The following is a 21,641-nucleotide window of genomic DNA, read 5'->3' as shown; positions in this document are numbered from 1 at the left end:
GCAGAGGTCAATAATCCAGTGTGGTGGGTCAATAATCCAGTGTGGTGGGGCAAGGTACAGGACGGCAGGCAGGCAGGCTCAGGGTCAGGGCAGGCCGAATGGAAACGGGAGACAAAGGGCTGTTAGACATGGGTTTGATTTCAGACACATGAAAAGGGGTTGTGTATATCCATACGGGGCCACAGAAGATGAACATCAGAGGGGCTAATGACCTTGGAGATGGGAAAAGGGCCGTTAAAATAGGGGGAAAGTTTGTGGGACTCCACCCAGAGGGGCAGATCCTGGGTGAACAGCCATTCCTTTGTCGTCGATACCTGGAGGTGGTCTTGAGAAGGGCCGATCGTGCTCTCTTCCAGGTATGATGACAGCGGTGGACAAACATCTGGGCCAAAGGTATGCCGACCTCTTCCTCTTGCTGAGGGAAGAGCGGGGGCTGATAGCCCAGGGAACACTCAAAGGGTGAGAGACCCGTGGCAGAGCAAGGAAGGGTGTTGCGGGCGTATTCGACCCACACAAACTGCTGGCTCCAGGTGGTGGGAATGGTGGAGACCAGGCAGCAAAAAGGTTTTTCCAAGTCTTGGTTAGCTTGCTCTGACTGGCTGTTAGACGGGGTGGAACATCCCCATCTGGGCCCCCTCTGGGTTTGGCTGGGAACGCTGCACCTCATGGACCTGCTTCCCTTATCCCCAGCTGAGTGCCGTCACCAGACATGGGGTGGGAAGGATGGTCTCGGAGTCCAAGGGTGTAGCCGCGGGGTTATTGCGGCATGACAGCGCATCCGGCTTGATGTTATTGGATCCCGGTCCGTAGGAGAGGGAGAAGTTGAACTGGGTGAAGAGCAGGGCCCACCTAGCTTGCCTGGAATTGAGACGCTTGGCTGTGCAGAGATATTCCAGGTTCTTATGGTCGGTCCACACAATGAACGGATGTTCCGTCCTCTCCAGCCAGTGCCTCGAGAAGCTCCCGATTCCCCACATCATAATTCCTCTCCATGGCATTGAGGCAATGGGAGAAGAAGGCGCAGAGATAATGAGGGGAGATGGGAGACACCTGGTGGGGGGTGGAGACAAGCACAAAGACAGGTGAAACAGATCAGGGTGTGACAGTTTGGGATGAGTTGGACCGCAGAGTAAAGGAAAAGCAGCCAACAACTGGTCAGCATATGTGGGAACTCCTTCAAGACTGTTGGAAAAGCATTCCAGGAGAAGCTGGTTGAGAGAATGCCAAGAGTGTTCAAGAGTGTTCAATCATGCCAATATATTTTGATTTGTTTAACACTTTTTGGTTACTACATGATTCCATATGTGTTATTTCATAGTTTTGATGTCTTCACTATTATTCTACAAAGGTGTGTCCAAACATTTGACTGGTACTGTACATCTACTTGAAAATATATGGCAAGACCTGAAAGTGGTTGTATAGCAATGATCAACAACCAAAAGGATAATGGGAAAATGTTGCACTATCCAGGTGTGGAAAGCTCTTAGAGACTTACCTTAGAAAGACTCAACTGTAATCGCTGCCAACTGTGCTTAGGCAAAGTATTGACTCATGGGTGTGAATGCTTATGTAAATGAGACATTTTTGTATTTCAATTTCAATAAATTTGAAAAAAAAATCTAAAAACATCTTTCACCTCGTCATTATGGGGTACTTTGTGTAGATGGGTGAGAAAAAATTCAGGCTGTACCACAACAAAATGCGGAATAAGTCAAGGGGTATGAATACTTTACGAAGGCAGTGTATCTCATAATAACGACCCACTGTCTCATAAATTGTCGTCCGATTTTGTTGGGGGGGTGGCTGGAACTGGCTTCCATAGAATTTGGAATAAGTATGAGTAAAACTTTATGTAGGCCTTAGCATATATTTTTAGCATTCTAAAACCATAGACATTTGTAGAACCTTTTTTCTGAACTGTGGGCCTATGGGAGCCCTGTTACCCAAATTAAACAACGGGAGCACGGTAGCCTATAGCCTGTAAAGTCACCAGAGTGTGTTATAGCCATTGGCTAATTTTGGGGAAAAGTGTCTTCTTGTCTTGCACCACGATCCTTTACAATACCTTTATTATACCACAAATGAGCTACCACTCATCTATAATTCCTATAGACATGTTGAACCCTCGTACAGTATAACAGAGTACAATAGCTACATCATATCTGTTGACATGGAGTAATATAGCCAAATCAAATCCAGGCATGATATCACCTGACACTGCATGCATGGAGGAAGAAAAATAACTTATAGCACGTGCTTTATTCCAGTTGACACAGGTAGGCTAAACAGGTGCATTGGGCCTAGGCCTATAGCCTACTCGTTTATTGGGTGCCTATTTGGTTAAGGAATTTGGGGGGAAATAGGCTAGGCCTACATGCCTGGAAATTATTATGAAATTGTTATGATGGCCTACATTGACAGAATGTGTGTTTGAGACCTAGCCCTATGCCGCCTCTCATTTGCATTTAATTGAAACTGCCTCGGTAAAATGACCAAATATGCTGACAGTAGGCAAGGCTAGCATGTATGAACATGAGTCTCAAGTCTATTCTCGTAGGTATACATTGGCAGTTCAGGACTCCATTTAACACTTGGATAGACCGGACGAATTCCGATTGCATTATTGAAAGGCAATGTTTTCCATGCTTTCTTATGGAACAACTACAGTGTGGTACACGTGCAATACAAACTAGTGTAATAAACAAATTAACAGGAGTAGCCTAAACGTGGTGCCTCGAGTTTTTCAGAGCAATATTCAATCGGATGCGTGTGCATTGCCCTTTTGTTCGCAGTAGGCAAATGCTCCACACTATCGACATCTCTTATCTTTTGTAAATATGTCATTGTAGTCGGCCTATGCTAGGTCCAGTGTGTTTCATGGCTGAGATAGTGCACCGACAGGCAGGCAGCTGCGAATCACATTTCACTTTAGCTGAACTTCTCAAATCTATTTGAGCTATGGCAGAGGGAACACAGTGAGTCTGTCCGGTCTACTAATAGTCCGGCCCCGCCGCGGATGTGGCAAGCGAGGACATGCTGGTGGCCTATTCTTTATGATTATTTCTTAAAGAGCCGGCGAACGCAACACAGCTCTGTTTGCTATGGATGCTTCTTTGGCCGAAGTTTATATAGGCCTACTTTGCTACACTGTTACAATGTATCGACTTAGAGCACGGATCACTACGTAGCTTAGTCGTCTTTTCTCACACTCGCATCATTGTTGCCGATGTGCAGCGAGGACACGATAGTTACGGGGGGAGACAGACGAAACACAGCGTGACTGTCGCTCAGGACTTGAACTTGAACTTCATTTTGAAATCGGCGTCCATGTGTGATCGACGTTAGTCTTCTTTTCTTCCATAAGCAATATTCATTATTCTGTGATTCAGTGACAAACTACGAGGAGAAATGAGGAAAATACAGATGTTTTGAAGACAATAAACTAAACGTAAGTTAATGTGCTCCATAAAAATACTAAATAAACCGCATTTATTGAAGGGAATAGCCGTTCCAAATCATGTGTTATCTTGCCGGTGGATTGCATGTATTTTCAGTGGGGTGGATGACACGATTCAAAGACTGAGATGTTCTACAGTCGTAGGCAAGTATGAATTAAGTTTTCGCGGGTAGTTATTTCAAACGCAAACTAAATCGCCCCCAAAATGTTTATGTTGATCCTTAACAATGACATAAAACAAAACAAACCAAGATCAATGTATAGTGTATTTCTATTTTGATTAAAGGGGGATGATAGGCTATAGCCTTAATTTCACAATTGCAGTTAAATAAAGAAAGACGTCAGTTTTAGTGCATGGTTTTATATGATACCTTTTCTATTGGTTGTTCTTAACAGAGAGCTGAAATACAACGCTTATAGCCTTACCATCTCTACTAATCCACCATAAAGACGACACATTTTAAAATGTGTATTTGTGGCATTTGAACAAATGTGCATTTAATAAAACAAATGTTATTTCGCCAATTTGAGCTGTTTACTCGTAAATGACCCGACTCTGGGGTATGATTTGATTGTGTGGTTTTGCGATCTGTTTCCATGTGGTTTTCCCTCAAATATATATTTTTAATGGATTATAGCCTATTATACTGTCATTGAAAAGTGACATTTGGGCATCAAGCCTCTATAGGTCTAAGCCTATTTATTTATTTTTATGAAAAAGGGAACTATTGAAAGTTGGGAGACAATTGCCTTCTTTGAAGAGTTGAAATGAGTTGGAGTTTTGGTATGATGTTGATAATAATCTCAGAAATGCATCCTGTGTGTATGTGGAAGAAAATGGCCTACTATAGCCTAAAATGATTTAGCTGTAAGTCATCCTCAGAATATTTTTACGATTTGCCCTTTTTGCTGTTGATCAATTGTCATTTTCAAATGCAAAGATACAAGGGTGTCCTGTTAAAAGTGCTGAAATGTGCTGTGATCTCTGTGTTTCAGTGCTGGCTACTCCACCTCGGACATTGAAGAAGTGGACATTTCATATCAACAGAAAGTAAAAGAATTGAAGAATGCATGTTATAGATGTTGTTATAACAGGTAGGTTTTTTAAATTTTTTATTATGTAACTATTCAGTGACACGATAACAGTTTAAATCGTAATGAGACACCTTCCAAAATATTATTTAAATGTGCTGTAGTTGCTGGGTGAAACATTTTGTAATATGATTGATTCAGTGCATAATGCATTACATTTTAGATCTGCACTACAAATGAAAAACATTGAGTGAAACTTGTATTTCTTATTTCTAATGATTGTCAAGTAATTGTTATTAGTTCTATAGAGAATGTATAAGCTTATCATTTCTAAATCAAATAGGCAGTGGAAAAACCTGTTAATGTGAAAAAGATCACATACTCTGACTATACGCCCTGACCATCCTTCATCTATCTAAAAAGGCCTATGTTTAGAGACATTGATCTGAAATATCTTCTGTAAACATGGCAGAAAATGTTGATTACTTCTTAATTTGAGCCTTGAGCCTTGAACCTTGTCAGTCACAGCACTGGGGTCGGTACTCAGAGTAGGCCCTACACGACAGGTTTACTCTCACAGCCAAAGCTGTCACCTGCACAATTCAACTGAGAGAGAGATTATGTATTTATCTATATATTTATATATACTGTATATATATTCTTTAAAGAATTATCAATATTTAGAACTAATGCCCCATCTTAATTTACATTAACAGCTTTAAATCAAACATTTTCTAATTGACAGTATTAAGGGAAAGTTTTACTCTCTGACAACTCTTGGGAAATCAATCGGTCGCCCTGAGACTTTATTTCCATTTGTTTAATAGTTGTCTCTCACTGCTCTCCTGCTTCTGTCAAAGATAACATTCAATTTGCTCCTCCTGTCATTCAGTTGGCAAGATTTTTTTTTATTTTACAAAATCAAAGTTATAAGTGTCATGGCCTGGGCCAGACGGGCCTAATAAGACAGTCGTAGGTTTTCTTTCTGCACATCTGGCTATTTTAGTGCTGCGTCTGCAACTGGAAGCTGATTTTGTTGCCTGGCCTAGTGCTCTGGTACTCTGGTGATGCCGAACCCAGCTTGTCAATCGCACTGAAGCGATGTTTCCCAAAATTCTGGGAGCCGCAGCAACGGATGACAGAAACTTGGCATTTGTCGTCGGCCACATTCTCTCCTCTCCTTGCTGCTCTCTGGAAAGAGGAGCAGACAGGGGCCAAGTATGTAACGGATCATCATGACCCTGTGGCCCCTGATGGCTCAGGGTGATAGGCATCTTTAATGTGATATATTAATAACCAGTATATTGCACGTTTATAAAACACACTTGTGGCTATAAACAGGAAAGCCATTGTGCTCTGGGGAAACGAGGCAATGAGGCAAACGCAGGTGGCTGGAGACAATGGACAAGGGCTGGTTTCTCAGATCCTAAGCAGTATAGAAAGAGAGAAAGAGCCTGTGGACTTGTGAATTGGTATGACTTTGTCAGTGGCATGATTTACCCTCAGTTTACTCTAGAACAGAATAACAAAACAATGTCTTGATTGGAATGAACAGGAGACCAGTGACACGAGGCTGTCTCTCTCGCACTTCTCCGGTCCTGACCATTCTCTATGCCGTTGTTTTCACCCCCAGAAATGGATTGAAACCTAAACCTAAGGCACAGAGCCCTGATATTCTTCTCTATGAATAGTTGACTAGATATGATGATGATGATGATGATGATGATGCATTGGATGGTGTCCCTGTAAGGGCATTTCAGGTCAAGGACAGGGCTGTGCTGTTCTGAGATATTCTGTTCTGCATCATAATTATTTCTTAATTTGAAAGAACATGTTTTTTTCAAAGAGGGATGATGCTGCAGCTTTTGGTCAGCCAGGTTTCTGCACAAGTTGAAACAGTAGTTAGTTTCGACTTTGTGACAGGAGTTTTAAATGCTACAAAGCCCTCTGTAGCAGTGTGAAGCTAAAGTATGGATAATCAAATCTACATGTATTTGTCACGTGCGCCGAATACAACAACCTTACAGTGAAATGCTTACTTACAGGCTCCAACCAACATTGCAAAAAAAGTATTAAGTGAACAATTGGTAAGTAAAGAAATAAAAAACAACAGTAAAAAAGACAGTGAAAAATAACAGTAGCGAGGCTATATACAGGAGCGACTCTATAACAGTAGCGAGGCTTTATACAGGCACCGGTTAGTTGGGCTGATTGAGGTAGCATGTACATGTAGATATGGTTAAAGTGACTATGCATATATGATAAACAGAGAATAGCAGTAGCGTAAAAGAGGGGTTGGTGGGTGGTGGGTGGCGGGACACAATGCAGATAGCCCGGTTAGCCAATGTGCGTGCGGGGGCGCTGGTTGGTCGGGCCAATTGAGGTAGTATGTACATGAATGTATAGTTAAAGTGACAAACAGAGAGTATGATAAACAGAGAGTAGCAGCAGTGTAAAACAGGGGTTGGGGGGGGGGACGACACAATGCAAATAGTCTGGGTAGCCATTTGATTTCTTGTTCAGAAGTCTTGTGGCTTGGGGGTAAAAACTGTTGAGAATCCTTTTTGTCCTAGATTTGGCATTCCGGTACTGCTTGCCATGCAGTAGTAGAGAGAACTGTCTATGACTGGGGTGGCTGGGGTCTTTGACAATTTCTAGGGCCTTCCTCTGACACCGCCTGGAGTAGAGGTCCTGGATGGCAGGCAGCTTAGCCCCAGTGATGTACTGGGCCGTACGCACAACCATCTGTAGTGCCTTGTGGTCGGAGGCCGAGCAATTGCTGTTCCAGGCAGTAATGCAACCAGTCAAGATGCTCTCGATGTTGCAGCTGTAGAACCTTTTGAGGATCTGAGGACCCATGCCAAATCTTTTTAGTTTCCTGAGGGGGAATAGGCTTTGTCGTGCCCTCTTCACAACTGTCTTGGTGTGTTTGGACCATGCTAATTTGTTGGTGATGTGGACACCAAGGAACTTGAATCTCTCAACCTGCTCCACTACAGCCCCGTCGATGAGAATGGGGGCGTGCTCGATCCTCCTTTTCCTGTAGTCCACAATCATCTCCTTAGTCTTTGTTACGTTGAGGGAGAGGTTGTTATTCTGGCACCACCCGGCCAGGTCTCTGACCTGCTCCCTATAGGCTGTCTCGTCGTTGTCGGTGATCCGGCCTACACTGTTGTGTCGTCTGCGAACTTAATGATGATGTTGGAGTCGTGCCTGGCCATGCAGTCGTGGTTGAACAGGGAGTAAAGGGGGGGACTGAGCACGCACCCCTGAGAGGCTCCAGTGTTGAGGATCAGTGTGGCAGATGTGTTGCTACCTACCCTCACCACATGGGGGTGGCCCGTCAGGAAGTCCAGGATCCAGTTGCAGAGGGAGGTGTTTAGTCCCAGGATCCTTAGCTTAGTGATGAGCTTTGAGGGTACTATGGTGTTGAATGCTGAGCTGTAGTCAATGAATAGCATTCTTATGTAGGTGTTCCTTTTGTCCAGGTTGGAAAGGGCAGTGTGGAGTGCAATAGAGATTCCATCATCTGTGGATCTGTTTGGGAACTATGCAAATTGGAGTGGGTCTAGGGTTTCTGGGATAATGGTGTTGATATGAGCTATTACCAGCCTTTCAAAGCACTTCATGGCTACAGACGTGCTTTGAAAGGCTGGCAATAGCTCAAATCAACACCATTATCCCAGAAACCCTAGACCCACTCCAATGTTGAAAATATCAATGAAGACACCTGCCAGTTGGTCAGCACATGCTTGGAGCTCACATCCTGGTAATCCGTCTGGCCCCGCAGCCTTGTAAATGTTGACCTGTTTAAAGGTCTTACTCACGTTGGATACGGAGAGCGTGATCACACAGTCATCCGGAACAGCTGATTCTCTCATGCATGCCTCAGTGTTGCTTACCTCGAAGCGAGCACAGAAGTGATTTAGCTCATATGGTAGGCTCATGTCACTGGGCAGCTCGCGGCTGTGCTTCCCTTTGTAGTCTGTAATAGTTTGCAAGCCCTGACACATAAGACGAGCGTTGGAGCCAGTGTAGTACAATTCAATCTTAGCCCTGTATTGACTCTTTGCCTGTTTGATGGCTCATCGGAGGGCATAGCAGGATTTCTTATAAGCTTCCGGGTTAGAGTCCCGCACCTAGAAAGCGGCAGCAATACCCTTTAGCTCTGTGCGAATGTTGCCTGTAATCCATGGCTTCTGGTTGGGGTATGTACGAACAGTCAATGTGGGGACCACGTCCTCGATGCACTTATTGATAAAGCCAGTGATAAAGCCAATTAGGTAGAACTGATTTAAGTATCACTGCATTAAAGTCTCCGGCCACTAGGAGCGTTGCCTCTGGGTGAGTGGTTTCCTGTTTGCTTATTTCCTTATACAGCTGACTGAGTGCGGCCTTTAGTGCCAGCATCTGTCTGTGGTGTTAAATAAACAGCCACGAAAAGTATAGCTGAAAACTCTCTAGGCAAATAGTGTGGTCTGCATTTTATCACAAAATACTCTAGTTCAGGCGAGTAAAATCTAGATACTTCCTTAGATTTCGTGCACCAGCTCTTGTTTACAAATATGCACAGACCGCCCCCCTTCGTGTGCTGTTCTATCTTGCCGGTGCAGCGTATTTCCCGCTAGCTGAATATTCATATCATCATTCAGCCACAATTCCATGAAACATAAGATATTACAATTTTATGTCCCGTTGGTAGGATATTCGTGATTGTACCAAGTGTCATTTATTGTCCAAATGATTGCACGTCAGCGAGTAAAATTGACGGTAACGGCATCTTTCCCACTCGCCTTCTGCGAATCCTTACGAGGCACCCCGCTCTGTGTCCTCTGTACCTGCGTCTCTTCCTCTTGCAAATAACTGGGATGTTGACCTTGTTGGGTGTTTGGAGAATGTCCCGTGTGTCCTGCTTGTTGAAGAAAAAATCTTTGTCTAATCCGAGGTGAGTGATCGCTGTCCTGATATCCAGAAGCTATTTTTTTGCCGTAAGATACGGTTGCAGAAACATTATGTGCAAAATAAGTTATAAATAACGCGAAAAAAAGCACATAATAGCACAATGGGTTGGGCTTCCGTAAAACTGCTGCCATTTCTCCCGGCGCCATTTTACGCTCAGACGCGGTAAAATACGCCACTCACCTCGGAGTGGCGTAAAACATGCCCCTCACGTTAGTTTCTTCTCCGCAATGAGTCTGGAGCGATTTGTGGAACGCAAACACATTCTAACTGTTCTGATTGGTTCCAGAAACCAATGGGTTGGGCCAGAACCAGAACACCTGTGGGTTCACCCCCTCATTTTGACGTCACAACAAACAACTTCAACGACGGCAGTCTCAGTCTGAGGTATGTAGCGAACATAGAGCAGTGTGCGATTCTCTTTTATCGCAACGCACTGACTTCTTTGTTGTTGTAATATCGCAAACGGATTCCAGCTTTGACCTAAATTCTCAGGCGTTCGGTGAAGAGTTCAGGCAGTAGCGAGAGAGAGAGGGTAAGGGAGTGAAAGAGATCCCTGGCATGTTAGTTTTCTTCCAGGGAGGGGGCGAGACACAGAAGGCCTACCTCTGTCAACCAGTGTGACCGAGCTCTCTGCTCTCTCTCCGCTCTGTTCAGCTTTGGGTCGTGTTTATAGTGGACACCGTAGCGAAAGGTTTTGCAACAGAAAACAAAAACAAGCGTTTCATTTTGAGTCCGTTTTCTTCTGTTTGGTGCCTAGAGAATATGACCCTGCTCTCTGCCTCTCTTTCTGCTCTGGGTGTTTCCTCCTCCCAGCCTATAACAGGAAGCTCATGTTCAAGGTCATGTGAGGACAGGGAAAAGGGCTTTTCTTTCCACTGTGAGTCATTTGGGAGAGAGAGGAGGAAGAAAAAGAAGAAAAAAACCAAAAACCCAAAGCCTTGCTGCCTTGCACTGAATCAACCCTCTGCAATCTGCCATGTTTTTCTCCTCTCCCCTATATTGCTTTATTGTCTATTTTGGCTGAGTTATTCTCACCCTATTCGTGCCAATATTTTTTTTTAGAGGATAGGACGTAGTGAGTGAGAGCCGAGTTGAGTTCCTGAGTTAAAAGAAGAGTTCATGAATCCTGTAAGCAAATTAAACAAATCTCTGTTGGGGAGCTCTGCAGGTTCTTCCGGCTTGGTTCTAAATTCCAGAGAGAACCTTGACCCGTAGTTACACACTGGAAAAAATAACACACTCTCTGCATGACTTTATACATGTTTGTGATATCTAGACTGTGTGGTCAATGTTTAGAGAGTGTCTTTGTGCATATACAAAGACCTGTAAATAAGGAATTTGACATGGATAGAAATCTGGCATGTGATAACACTATAGTACATGGAGGAGTACATTAAATACTCTGACATTTTTTGTTCTTCTCTCCAAGTCAGAGGTGGCTGAGCTTTTGGAAACAGTTAAGATGAGTGATACAGTGCTAGAGGTTTGTATAGTCAATTGCAGTATGGTTTTGATATTTTCCCTGTACATGGTATTTCTCAGCACAACCAGAGGCCTTTTATCGAGACAAACCAGACCACAAGGAAGACATACCAATATACCACCATGTATGCATTGAAGGTGGCCAGACTGTCCATTCCCCGGTACTGAAGCAACTTTATAGCTTCAACATCAACTTCAGCTTCAGCTTTTCACTTCCCCCCCCCCGTTTACTACTACAGAGTGTACAAAACATTAGGAACAACTGCCTAATATTGAGTTGCACCCCCTTTTGCCCTCAGAACAGCCTCATTTCGTCAGGGCATGGACTCTACAAGGTGTCGAAAGCATTCCACGGGAAAGCTGGCCCATGTTGACGCCAATGCTTCCTACAGTTGTGCCAAGAGTGGTTTTTGACTTTCTCTGAATGTATCATTGGCATTTTGTACTTGGGAACCAAAGCTTTAGGGATTTCAGTTATGAGCTGCACACTGGAATTATATTAGAGGGAACAAAATGGGGTTTCAGTTGGACCCAGTTGAATGACATCAAGGACAAGTCAGTATATTATAACCTTTATAAGTGAAGGTGTGCATGCTCCTCTTGAAGGACAGATGGAAGTCAGTTATGGCATATTTTAGGAGAAGGACATTTTTCAGGCAAAGGTGGCCAGGTATACTGAGGGAATAAGACGGATTAATATAACCATTTTTGAGGCTTTTGAGTCCCCTTGAGTCCCCATCATTTATCTCCATCTCTCTCTCTCTCTCTCTCTCTTTCTCCCCTCTGTTCTCCCTCTTCTTTCTGTCTGAGAATCAGTCCTTATCATGCTCCTCCCCTTCGCTCTCTCTCAATTCAATTCAAAGGGGCTTTATTGGCATGGGAAACATATGTTTACATTGCCAAAGCAAGTAGAATAAACAATAAACAAAAGTGAGAAGAAACAAAAAAACAACATTAACTAAAAAAATGTAAAGTAAAATTTGCACTCGTTTAAGGTTTCAAAGGGATAAAGAAGTTTCAAATGTTATGTTATCAGCTTTGTACAGTGTTTTTAACAATGTGTTAATAGTTGTGGCATGAAAAGGAGGGGAAGATAAGTAAACAGATCAATATGGGATGTATTTACAATGTTGTTTGGGGTCTGTGTGATCTGTGAGAAATACAGTGACAGCCTTATTCTAAAATGGATGAAATACTTTCCCCCCTCAGCAATCTACACACATTACCCCATAAGGACATAGCGAAAACAGGTTTTTAGAAAAATAAAATAAAATACATAAATACCTTATTTACAGAATAAGTATTCAGACCGTTTGCATCCTTTGCACAGATTCAAAATTGAGCTCAGGTGTATCCTGTTTCCATTGATCATCCCTGAGATGTTTCAACAACTAGATTGGAGTCCATCTGTGGTCAATTCTATTGATTGGACATGATTTGGAAAGGCACACACCTGTCTATATAAGGTCCCACAGTTGACAGTGCATGTCAAAATCAAGCCACGAGGTCGAAGGAATTGTCCGTAGAGCTCCGAGACAGGATTGTGTCGAGGTACAATTCTGGGGTAGGGTACCAAATCATTTCTGCAGCATTGAAGATCCCCAAGAACACAGTGGTCTCCATCATTCTTAAATGGAAGAAGTTTGAAACCGCCAAGACTTCCTAGAGCTGGCCGCCCAGCCAAACTGAGCAATAGGGGGGAGAAGGGCATTGACCAAGAACCCGATGGTCATTCTGACAGACCTCTAGAGTTCCTCTGTGGAGATGGGAGAACCTTCCAGAAGGACAATCATCTCTGCAGCACTCTACCAATCAGGCCTTTATGGTTGAGTGGCCAGACGGAAGCCACTCCTCAGTAAAAGGCACATTACAGCCTGCTTGGAGTTTGCCAAAAGGCACCTAAAGACTCTCAGATTATGAGAAACAAGATTATCTGGTCTGATGAAACCAAGATTAAACTCTTTGGCCTGAATGCCAAGCGTCACGTCTGGAGGAAACCTGGCACAATCCCTACGGTGAAGCATGGTGGTGGCAGCATCATGCTGTGGAGATGTTTTTCAGCAGCAGGGACTGGGAGACTACTATGAATGGAGCAAAGTACAGAGAGATCCTTGATGAAAACCTGCTCCAGAGTGCTCAGGACCTCAGACTGAGGCGAAGGTTCACCTCCCAACAGGACAATGACCCTAAGCACAACCAAGACAACGCAGGAGCGTCTTCGGGACAAGTCTCTGAATGTCCTTGAGTGGACCAGCCAGAGCCCGGATTTCAACCTGAACATCTCTGGAGAGACCTGAAAATAGCTGTGCAGCAATACTCCCCATCCAACCTGACAGAGCTTGAGAGGATCTGCAGAGAGGAATGGGAGAAACCCAAGCGTGTAGCGTCATACCCAAGAAAACTCAAAGCTGTAATCGCTGCCAAAGGTGCTTCAACAAAGTACTGAATAAAGGGTCTGATTACTTAATATAAATGTGATGTTTCAGTTTCTTTTTTCTTAATTTGCAAAACATTATACAAACCTGTTTTTGCTTTGTAATTATTTTATTTTAATTTCATCTTTTTGTAACTAGGTAAGTCAGTTAAGAACAAATTCTTATTTAAAATGACGGCCTACCCCGGCCTAACCTGGACGACGCTGGGCCAATTGTGCGCCGCCCTACGGGACTCCCAATCAAGGCCGGTTGTGATACAGCCTGGAATAGAACCAGGGTCTGTAGTGACACCTCTATCACTGAGATGCAGTGCCTTAGACCGCTGCACCACTCGGGAGACCATTGTAGGGTATTGACGGGGGGGACAATTTAATACATTTTAGAATAAGGCTGTAAAGTAACAATATGTGGAAAAAGTCAAGCGGTCTGAATACTTTCCGAATGCACTTTATGTCTCTCTAATATGGTCATACCTTTGGCAGGAGGTAAGGAAGTGCAGCTCAGTTTCCACCTCTTTTTGTGGGCAATGGGCGCATAGCCTTTCTTCTCTCGAGAGCCAGGTCTGCCTATGGCGGCCTCTCTCAGTAACAAGGCTATGCTCACTGAGTCTCTACATCTCGCTCTCTTGCTCTGTATCACTCTCTCCCCTATTTCTTGTCCCTCTCTTCTTTCTGTCTGAGACTCAGTCCTTATCGCCTCATCATCCTTTTTCTCCTTTCTCCCCTCTCTTGCCCCCCTCCTTTTCTTACTCTCCTCCTTCCTCTCTCCCCCCTGGACGGTTCTTTCAGGGTCATGTGGCTGTTTGTTGCAGGTGTTCTACAGATGTGGCTGACTCAGCACTACAGATCCCTGTCCATCATTAAATCCCTACTGCTGGAAATGTACACATCATCACAAATGTGTTGGAAATGAACATCATTGTATTAACGTTGTATTGTAATTTATATACATTTTCATCAAGTTTTTGTAGTAAATACATTTTCAGTTTTCAGTTTATTGCTAGTTTTTTGCAACTTGCAGTTTGCAAGTTTTTTACAATTATGTTGAACATTTATTTGAAGTTGAAAACAGTGGAAGTAAATCAATTACATTTAGAAGAATTATATCAAATGTAAACTCTGTTTGCTAACTAAGAGAGAGTTCCTTAGACAGAGTTAGCTGGTCAGATGGGCGTGTGTATATATGAAGTCATGGAGGAGAATTAATGAAAGTGGATGGCCCCTCTGCTCTGTGCCAGACGGCTGGAGCTTGAGCTGGAGGAGTGAACCATGTGACTGTGAACCAGCTCCTGGGAGGCTAGGTTTGCGTCCCAAATAGCACTATATTCCCTATTTAGTGCACTACTTTTGACCAGAGCACTATGGGCCCTGGACAAAAGTAGTGCACTATAGGGAATAGGGTGCTACTTGGGACACACCCTGGGCCTTTGAGTCCCCATTCTGGAGCTGCACTGCGGGCCGGGCACCAGCGCTGCTGCATTGTTGGCAGGCCCTCGTTTGAATAGGCCTTTAGTGTTTCTGTGTGAGCAAGTCAGCGCCATTTGCATTTGTTCCAGTCACAAAGGTTTACAGGTCAATAGGGACTGCCTGGAAGAAAACTAACATGCCAAGGAACTCGTTGGGACTCTTTATATTCTTTCTTTTTTTACCCTCTGTGGTGTGTTCAGGCAAGGCTCTTGTGCCCTTATTTTGTGTGTGTGAGAGAAAATGGACATATTTAGTGACATTTGCAATACGGGAATGGGAAGGGGGCCCCATGGTAATACTGAAGCAGTATTTACAAAAGTTAAATGAACATACATTTTACAGTGTTCTGATTGTATAAGAGACATATGAGCAGAGGGAGGGGCTCTGTGTATGGACATGTATGTGTTGTGTAGATAAGCATCTTAATACGTTTATCTACCACCACCACACCCTCTGTGGTATATGCGGAACTATTGATGCTGTAAACCTCATTTCCTGATCCTGCGATTATTGTTTTATTACAATTTATAGAATAACAGCAAACAATGGTGGGCAATTTGAGGTAACTAATTTCTCCAAAATGGATTTGCCACAACATGATGAATGTTATTATGCTTATTAAAGACTAGGAGGAACTTATTGCAAAACAAGTAGCTCAAATATCACCACTGGCATTTAGACTTAGTATTTTATAGCAATATCCCAGCAAATTATGTAGTGAGAACATTTTCTTTTCTTGTTAATACCTAGCCTCCTGTTGATTTTGGAAGCACTATCTGTGAAATAGACATATTTTTGAATAAACAACCCTTTTGAGGATATTTTACTAGTATGAATTAGGGTTAGAGTTATTATATTTTAAACCAGGAATACAAAGCTTAATCCACATCCGTAAATTGTTCCCTATGTGTTTTATGTGTGGCCACAGGAAGGCAGTGTGTGTGTGTCTGTGTGTGTGTGTGTGTCTGTGTGTGTCTGTGTGTGTGTGTGTGTCTGTCTGTGTGTGTATGTGTGTGTGTGTGTGTGTGTCTCTGTTTCTCCAGTCAGAGGGGCAGACAGACAGACGCAGACCTGGCATGCATCCCATGGCCGACCTGCGTTATGTGAAACACAGCACACAAAGGAGGCTCCTTTATCTGTATGCAACCAACATAGGGGACCTTTTGTTGCTGGTGGCGCGCACATGACTGTTAGCGTCTTAACTCCTTTGAGCCGCCCCACCTCATTGAAAAGACGGTGTAGACCGGTGTGTATTCATGGATGACAAGGGAAGGAAAGAGAAAACAGCATACTAAATAATTCATCTTTCGTCTCTCTGTTTCATACATTTTCTTCAATTTGCAAGAGGCTGCATGTCACACCGGAGAAAGCATCGGAGCGATCGAAACAGCGCCCCTCTGTCTCAGTATGTGTAGCGGATCTCTCTGATGCTGTCTGGTCAGAAAAAGTATGACATTGTTGCCGCCCATAGCATTGAATGCAAGGGAAGCCAGCAAGCATTTGGCCTCCCTTGATTAAAAAATAGTATGCAATATTAGCCAATCAGCTAAACTGAGTGAGCTCAGCTGTGAATGGTTCTGGTGCACAAAAAAAAGTGTCAAGGGAAGACAGTTTGGATTTGGCTTCAGACCAATCACATCACAAGCCAAACTTGAATTGTTGCATCTCATGGTGTTGTTGTCTTCCGGTGGCTAGCTACTAGCTAAAATCATCCCTTTCCTAAATAAAGCCATCAATGGAGATAGGGATTTGGACTTGTGGTTTTACCTAATTCTCCATACTGGCCAATAATTTTTATGTATGTTCTAATCTAACCATAAATTCATACATTGTGCCCCTGGCCTGAGGAAATAGTATGGAAATAGTATACTAATGTTAACTAATGTTATGCTAAGGTTAACTAGCTGGCCTGGCGTATCGTTGCCCATGAAAGGAAGTTAGGCTAGCGAGCAAGTATTTTAGCCAGGTAGTACAGGACAACAAAAACTAAATGCGTGTACTGTATGACATAATTATAGAACATAGGCATGAAAGAGTAGGTTGACGTTGGTGTTTCTCTGCAAGTAGGGTGAGTCACACATGCACACACACACACACACACACACACACACACACACACACACACACACACACACACACACACACACACACACACACACACACACACACACACACACACACACACACACACACACACAAATCAGTACCATTGACAGCTACATCATATATAGCTTACTTTGTTTGGACTAAATAGTTTTTGGTATCTTTTAGTTGTCACTGTATTAGACTAAGCAGAGGTGATTTGATGATGTTGAAGTTGAAATGGTGCTGGAATAGTGGATCGAGCTCATGCTTTCTTTGTGACTTGCGGTAACACTCTGTGGTTCTAAATAAATAGTTGTTTAATAGTTTGCTGCATGCAATATGTTTCGTGAACTTCACAGGAAGGTTGTTGCTCTCCGGTTTTGTAATGAAACAAATGTGTTGTTGAATTTATTCTGCCACTGTGTCTGTCTTCTTATTGTCTCAGCCACAGGTCTATCTATCACAGTGTCAAGCCATTAACAGGTTATAGAGCTATAGAGCAAACAGTGCAATTATCACAACCCATAGGTTGTAATATGTCTTTTTCCCCCTGGATTTTACCAACGCACCGCTAGTGGGTATAGACTACAGTTACATCATCAAAACAAATCATTTATGTTCATTAGGATACCAATTTAAAGCAAAAACCAAGACCTTTTATATATTTTTAAGACGATGTTTGTAAAAACGTTCTGAGCTACAATCAGAATCATGACTCCAACAGTATAGCGTTCTCAAAAAAATCAAATAATGCTATATCATTATGCACCACTTCAATAAGAAACATTTACATTTAAACATATTAGCAAGTAAACAACAAAACCAAAAACTATTAATTGTAGGCTATTGACTGTTTAATTTGGGGTTAAATTGGATCAGTATTAATTACATTTAATCAGAAGAAATTAAACAAAAACATTTCAATATTTGTTATATATTTTAAATGCATATGTACGTCTATCCATGTGTATTGTATGTATACATTACACATATACTGACAATAGATAGAGAGGACCAGGTGGAATAAGTGAGATACTGCAGAAAATAACATACATTAATCCTATGGTTGAATGTTTTAGTCATTCTAATTACACTGTTAATTTGCTTCAAGCTAAAAGTATAACTATTCGAATTTCTTATTGGCAGAAATTAGATGCTTGATTCCCATAGGGTGATCCCTCACTAAAATACAATTATAGACAAATAACTAATATACTACAGAAAGACTAGATGGTGTCTACAGACTCGTTGACCTATTAGCACTCTTTCATTTTTCAATTTTAGGATATGCCCTTGACCAGCTAGGTAAGTCATGATAACATTACACACTTTGAAAGAAATGGTGAAGCTATTATGAGCAACACATTCATTGTGCTTAGTTGTCTTTGTCTTGATAAACAAATATCATCAACCCATTATATAGAAAGTGACATTGAATGTACGCTTTGAGTACATCAAATCTATATAATTTTGTTACCACATATTACTCTCTCAAATATGGTTTAAATATGGTTTACCACAATCCCATTTATTTATAATCTATACCCTTGAAGAATACTTACTTCAACCCCACTTTAGCAACCACATATACATAGATTGTGTACATACTTGTATATTATATGATATAGTCAAAGGAGAGAAAAGTTTCCATTGAAATATGAAGATGAATATGAATTAGAGCCCTGCGCTTCGGATTTGGCTACCCCAGAACGTGGGTGTGGGTCGAGTTTATATCTATTGGCCTATTTGAAAAATGCTTCCTTCCTTCTTTGAGGTAATCAATGACCTAACACAAGTTGGATTAAGTGGGATAAATTCAAGTTAGGATACAGTTACTAGCTTTCACCAATCCAGTCATTGCCTTAGTCATGATGTTAGATCAGTTATTACTTCAAGGAAAAGATGAAGGAAGGAAGGAAAGAAGGAAGGAAGGAAGGAAGGGACGGAGGGAGGGAAAGAAAGAAAGATGCATTTTTTAAACGAGTCAATAAGGGCCCATGTCTCTTTCTCTGAGCTCCCCTGGGTAGTTCTGGTGTGTAGTACTGTTGGGGGCGTAAGGTGTGGAGGGCTCGATTGGGTCGATTCCTCTCCTCACAGGCCTGTCCTCGCCGGAAGAGCCATGACGTGGCACCTGCCAGAACCAACGGCCGGCATGAGTCTTTAAGAGGGACAACCAAGAGAACTTCTCCCCTAGACCCGCCAGTCTGGCTTGCACACAATGTACTACAAGAGGAAGAAATCATTGCTGTTTTTCTGGTGCTTTTTTCGAGGTTGACCGAGAGAAGATATAAGCCTAGTAAGAATTGCAGGTAACAAAGATATGGGGTTGTGGGGGTATGTTTTCTGATTGTACAAGACTGATTAGTTCAAATTAGTTACATTTGTTGGAAGTGGGTTAAAAGAATTCCCTCGAGTGGAGTTCGTTACTGTTTCTGCTATAATTGACAATGTATTAGCTATCACTTTCGGTTAATCACAGGTTCCAAATACTATGAGTAACAATATATTACAAATCATGAATCTCTCAAGTGTTTTACCTTGACGCAAGTAATTCAGAGGTAGTTCAGATGAAATAAATATATATATTTCTATTCAAATCTATATTTTTTGTCATTTTTGCTATCTTACAATATTATGCTTGTGTCAACATTAAATATGGACTCATTATAATGAGCAATTTCATCTTAGGTCCTCCATGAAGCATTACTAAAAATCAGAGCTGCACATCTTCGATGTGATGGGTAAGGTTTTTCTTTTGTTTATGTCCGTGAGATAGACAATTTGCTTTCCCAAGTTAAAAACTAATACAAGTGTAAGTGTTTTGTGCTGATTAAACACTAACTGGAAAATCATGTAAAATGGTAGTCACATGGTTAAATTGAAAGTATAGGGCCGAGATCTAAGAGACGATCTGCGAGGAGGCCAATAATAATGTTGTTTGGATCAGTCTGTCTGGTTAAAGTGTGGCAGTCCTGTCCTTGGACACTTACTGTATTTCCAGCTCAGAGCAGTTCAGTTCTGTCCCAGCCTCCACCTTAGCAGCTGAGGGAGCTTTTAAAGGTGAGTTGTTTAATGATTATCAAAGAGAGAGGACTGAATCACAAATAAGTTATACCTTTCACTTTTTGTACTTACCTTTTTCAGTATGAGGTTTTAGTCTCAAGCTATTGTTTTCTTTCAAGATAATGTATTTCTTATTGCTAAAATCCCCTTTTACGGCATTCACCATAGATTTTTTTTCACCATCGTCCATTGTTTGATCTTCAAAGTACAAAAAAAATAAAACAACAGACACAACATTATTTATTTTAACTTGTAGTGAACAAAACATAATGCAACTATTTGATATAAGAATTGTGTTGCTTAAAAGTGATAAAATAGTACAAATTATTAGAGAATATATGGTATTCCGGCACCACCAAAACTCTTGGTCAGTGTTCACAGATTTTCAATTTACTATAGTAATGTTCAGTAAAACAAGAAGAGCAAAAGTTTTTGAAAGTGACATAAAAAAATAAAACAACAGTTTAGAAGATTTAGAAACCAAATAATTGAAAAGAATATAATGAATATCTCTAGCATCTATGTAAGACACTAAATCATTTTTCATTTTAGTTAATTTTGTAAAAAAATACTTTATTTATTTATGTTGTTTATTCTTCTTCACTCTAAATAGTGCTAACACTTATTATGAATTATACATTTTATTAAACCCATTTACCTACTTACAACTTCTTTATATCCAGTGTGTATATCACATGCTTGTATATACCTTTTATGTTATAAAATACATGTCTATCCTTGCATAATTAAATACGTTAAAATAATAAAGATGTATAATATGGTTTACATTTTTGTTCCTAAATGGTAGTTTACGTAAGCTATAGTGTTGAAAATAAGCCATTTAAGGTAATATAGTTATATTTGCCTCAAACATATTTGTATCTTTCTAATATCACGATCAGACTTAGATGTTTTTTTTTTCTGAAACCAACAAATGTAAGACTTTGTTTTCCCACTTAGGAAAAACTACAGTAGTTAATTAAAAGTTAGCACTTCACTCCTGGTATAACAAGGGTAGACATCAGATCAATTTCACTTGACATTACAGAATGTGTTAAGGAAAATATTTTACCATTCACATTTCATGCATATTTTTCTCATCTTAGATTTTTCTATCTAAATTAAACCAAAACATCTTAGGTTGTATCAACCAAAATTTGAGTAAATACTACAGCATTTTGGATATTTTTAAGTACACAAATTCATTATTGCTAAAAGCCTTTGGCAAATGAATATAAATATAAATATGATTCATATAATATCGTATTTCTTTATTTTTATTTTCTAATAACTTGAACAAATAATGTTATTTAATTTGGTAATGTATTTCTGGAGAACAGCATCTCCTCTTAGGCTATATTTAATCATATTTTTCTCTCTAAGTTACCTCTCTAAATCCATAGGTGCCCACTTACCTGTCCATTCTGAATGAGTTATACAATATGTTTATCCGTGAAATACTCTTATGTTAATTCATTATTCGTGTTTGATGATTAACCAACATTAGAAGTGAAAATTCTTTCAAGCCTTCCCTCTTATCACTCTTGAGACATAATACAATTAATAATTTGACCTTTAAAGCAATACATGTCTTCATTCATCCTTAGCCACTTGAAAAAGCAATACGAAAGGCAACAAATATATATATATGTTAAAATT

The 21,641-nt window shown here is 41.2% G+C and overlaps 1 long non-coding RNA gene across 4 annotated transcripts in view; it reads left to right on the top strand.

The window, feature by feature from the left end:
* Positions 1-2,848: 2,848 nt before the first annotated feature.
* Positions 2,849-21,641, top strand: part of LOC112216755 — a 52,223-nt gene continuing 33,430 nt past the window's right edge. The window contains exons 1-2 of one of the 4 annotated variants that reach the window (XR_006079201.1): positions 2,849-3,448; positions 4,454-4,552. This is a non-coding gene — a long non-coding RNA (uncharacterized LOC112216755). The remainder of the gene's footprint in view (positions 3,449-4,453; positions 4,553-21,641) is intronic. The other 3 variants (XR_006079200.1, XR_002948393.2, XR_002948392.2) reach the window with 3 other exon arrangements.

The sequence above is a fragment of the Oncorhynchus tshawytscha genome, linkage group LG17, assembly GCF_018296145.1.
Source record: "Oncorhynchus tshawytscha isolate Ot180627B linkage group LG17, Otsh_v2.0, whole genome shotgun sequence".
Lineage (NCBI taxonomy): Eukaryota > Metazoa > Chordata > Actinopteri > Salmoniformes > Salmonidae > Oncorhynchus > Oncorhynchus tshawytscha.
Note: the sequence above shows the minus strand (reverse complement) of the source record. Positions and strands in the feature narration are given on the sequence as shown.